A 2,600-nucleotide genomic window follows, 5' to 3' on the forward strand; every position below is an offset into this window, starting at 1 on the left:
GTGGCAGTTGCGGAGATGGCCAGGTGCCGAGTGGCGCGGGGCCACGCGGGGTCGCGCGCAGAGCGGGCGGTTGGGCGAGTGCACGGTCGGGGAGAGAGAGAGGGGGGGAAGGCGAGCGGTTTATGGTAGAATGATGGGGGTTGTTGCAGCGTGTAGGTGGAGGGGGTCGCAACCGGGATCCGGTTGCAAAATCTGTAAAAGAGTGTCGGGTCCGTCCGGGATTTGAACCCGGGACCTCTCGCACCCTAAGCGAGAATCATACCCCTAGACCAACGGACCGTGGCGATGGCGGGCGTGAGCGCAGTGGCCTTTGGGGCGAGCGTCGTTCGCACCAAGGAGGGGAATAGGGATGCAATAAAGTAACAAAACGAGGCCACTGCCTCCAGAGAGAATCGAACTCTCGACCCCCAGTTTACTAGACTGGTGCTCTAACCACTGAGCTATGGAGGCGGTCGTACTGGGTACGGGAGGTCGGAAGCAACGCATTGCGACGGAATCTGACTAAAGGTGAGAGGGTGTCGACCGCGGCGTTGGCATAAGTTAAGGTCCCACCGAGATTTGAACTCGGATCGCAGGATTCAGAGTCCTGAGTGCTAACCATTACACCATGGGGCCTTGTGCGGGGGCCAGCGCCAAGCCCGCGCATGTGTATGCACGTCACCAGCACTGGCCGGGACTGTCGACCTCGCACGAGAATGGCGCGCCAGGCAAAACGAAAATGTAAACCGACGAGGATGAGATTCGAACTCACGCGGGCAGAGCCCATTGGATTAGCAGTCCAACGCCTTAACCACTCGGCCACCTCGTCATGTGGTGACGGAGTCTCGCGGAGAGAAACTGCTCCGAGGTCCGACAAGTGCAGGCGGTCGCTGCAAGGCAGGAAGGCGGGGGTCGGCGGCGGTGTGATTTCGAGGCGGCCTGCACAAAAACTGTGGCGACGTGAGAGGTGATTGTGGGGGCGACAGGCCGCCTGCCAAAATAGTTCCGATACCGGGAATCGAACCCGAGCCTCCTGGGTGAGAGCCAGGTATCCTAGCCACTAGACCATATCGGATGTGCTGTGAGGAGCCGTCGGTTGCAGCGAGTGGTGTGGACGGTCGAGCGGACGGTAGCCGCGCGGCGGCGGTCAACGTCACGGCAAAAGAGACGACGCCCAACGTGGGGCTCGAACCCACGACCCTGGGATTAAGAGTCCCATGCTCTACCGACTGAGCTAGCCGGGCTGCGTTGACCGTAGCTCGATCAAGCGACTACGAGAAGGACTGACAGGCGTGGCGAGTGAGTGGAGGCAAGCGGACGGCCGCCGCCGTTGTCCGTCGCCCGGCACCGGGCCATGCCAAGTCGCGGAGGGTTGGTGCGGCTCACCCAAAAGAACGTGGAGGTGCGGGGTATCGATCCCCGTGCCTCTCGCATGCAAAGCGAGCGCTCTACCGTCTGAGCTACACCCCCCGCCACAAGGGTAGCCGAATGGTGGGAAACTGCGAGGAACGGGTAGGGGCGCACACTGTGACCCGCAGGAGCGCAAAACGTAAAAGAGTTCCGCAGTCGGTAGGACTCGAACCTACGCTCCCAGAGGGAAACTGATTTCTAGTCAGTCGCCTTAACCACTCGGCCACGACTGCACCGGCTGGTTGCCGCTGTGTCAGATGCCCATGCCAAGGGGACGGTGGCGGGGCGCAGAGCACCATCAGCACTGCGGGCGACGGCGTGTGTGCCGAGCCGGCGAAGGGGCAGCATGTGACGGCGGCGGTGGCGGAGGGTGCCGACTCGTCTGTGCAGTCTGTTGCGCAGGCGCCGAAGGGGGCCAGCCGGTGCGCCCTGGTCCAACGGGCGTGTTGCGCGTCTGGATCGTGATGGAGGCGGCGGCCGCCGCCGCGTTCCGGCTCGGACGGGGGATGTGAGTCGGTCGGTCGTGTGCTGGCGGCGCATGGCGAGGTGTCCGAGAGCGGTGCCAGAGCGTGCGATCTGGTAGCCGTGATCGTATAGTGGTTAGTACCTTGCGTTGTGGCCGCAATAACCCAGGTTCGAATCCTGGTCACGGCAGGAAGATGCGCGCCATTTTTGCCTTTTTGGTTTTTCATCGTTACTTTTAATAGTACGCGTGTCGCACGCAGAACTGGGTATAAAAGGGTAGCCTCGCCCAACGTGGGACTTGAACCCACGACCCTGGGATTAAAAGTCCCATGCTCTACCGACTGAGCTAGCTGGGCTCGACACGAGTATTAGGGTGTCAGGCGCGACGAGCATGAGTGAGGCACCAGAGGACGAGACGCGAAAAAAGGGGAAAAGGGTTGGCGAGGCAACTGCCGAAACCCGGGATTGAACCGGGGACATTTAGATCTTCAGTCTAACGCTCTCCCAACTGAGCTATTTCGGCCGGATGATGCATCCCTGCCGCCAAGACGATCACAACGAGACGTCGCCTCTCCGGCCGCGCACACCCACCGCCCCCTCTCCTTCTCTCTCTCGCTCCCCTCGGCACTCCGTCGCTCCGTCGCTCTTGGGCCATCGCCGACGGACAGACTAGCATCACTGGCCCATTAGCTCAGTTGGTTAGAGCGTCGTGCTAATAACGCGAAGGTCGTGGGTTCGATCCCCCC

General features: G+C 61.7%; 11 non-coding genes across 11 annotated transcripts; 1 reads left to right on the top strand and 10 right to left on the bottom strand.

Annotated features, from left to right (window-relative positions):
* Positions 1–207: 207 nt before the first annotated feature.
* Positions 208–279, bottom strand: TRNAP-AGG. The gene has a single exon. It is a non-coding gene; the product is annotated as a tRNA-Pro (tRNA).
* Positions 280–377: 98 nt separating this feature from the next.
* Positions 378–450, bottom strand: TRNAT-AGU. Its single transcript has one exon. It is a non-coding gene; the product is annotated as a tRNA-Thr (tRNA).
* A 93-nt stretch (positions 451–543) lies between these two features.
* On the bottom strand, positions 544–615 carry TRNAQ-CUG. Its single transcript has one exon. It is a non-coding gene; the product is annotated as a tRNA-Gln (tRNA).
* Positions 616–726: 111 nt separating this feature from the next.
* Positions 727–808, bottom strand: TRNAS-GCU. The gene has a single exon. It is a non-coding gene; the product is annotated as a tRNA-Ser (tRNA).
* Positions 809–982: 174 nt separating this feature from the next.
* Positions 983–1,054, bottom strand: TRNAE-CUC. The gene has a single exon. It is a non-coding gene; the product is annotated as a tRNA-Glu (tRNA).
* A 96-nt stretch (positions 1,055–1,150) lies between these two features.
* On the bottom strand, positions 1,151–1,223 carry TRNAK-CUU. Its single transcript has one exon. It is a non-coding gene; the product is annotated as a tRNA-Lys (tRNA).
* Positions 1,224–1,376: 153 nt separating this feature from the next.
* TRNAA-UGC lies at positions 1,377–1,449 on the bottom strand. Its single transcript has one exon. It is a non-coding gene; the product is annotated as a tRNA-Ala (tRNA).
* A 91-nt stretch (positions 1,450–1,540) lies between these two features.
* TRNAS-AGA lies at positions 1,541–1,622 on the bottom strand. Its single transcript has one exon. It is a non-coding gene; the product is annotated as a tRNA-Ser (tRNA).
* A 349-nt stretch (positions 1,623–1,971) lies between these two features.
* On the top strand, positions 1,972–2,043 carry TRNAH-GUG. The gene has a single exon. It is a non-coding gene; the product is annotated as a tRNA-His (tRNA).
* Positions 2,044–2,137: 94 nt separating this feature from the next.
* Positions 2,138–2,210, bottom strand: TRNAK-UUU. The gene has a single exon. It is a non-coding gene; the product is annotated as a tRNA-Lys (tRNA).
* Positions 2,211–2,304: 94 nt separating this feature from the next.
* TRNAF-GAA lies at positions 2,305–2,377 on the bottom strand. Its single transcript has one exon. It is a non-coding gene; the product is annotated as a tRNA-Phe (tRNA).
* Positions 2,378–2,600: the final 223 nt, after the last annotated feature.

Source organism: Papaver somniferum, unplaced genomic scaffold (genome assembly GCF_003573695.1).
Source record: "Papaver somniferum cultivar HN1 unplaced genomic scaffold, ASM357369v1 unplaced-scaffold_16230, whole genome shotgun sequence".
Taxonomy (NCBI): domain Eukaryota; kingdom Viridiplantae; phylum Streptophyta; class Magnoliopsida; order Ranunculales; family Papaveraceae; genus Papaver; species Papaver somniferum.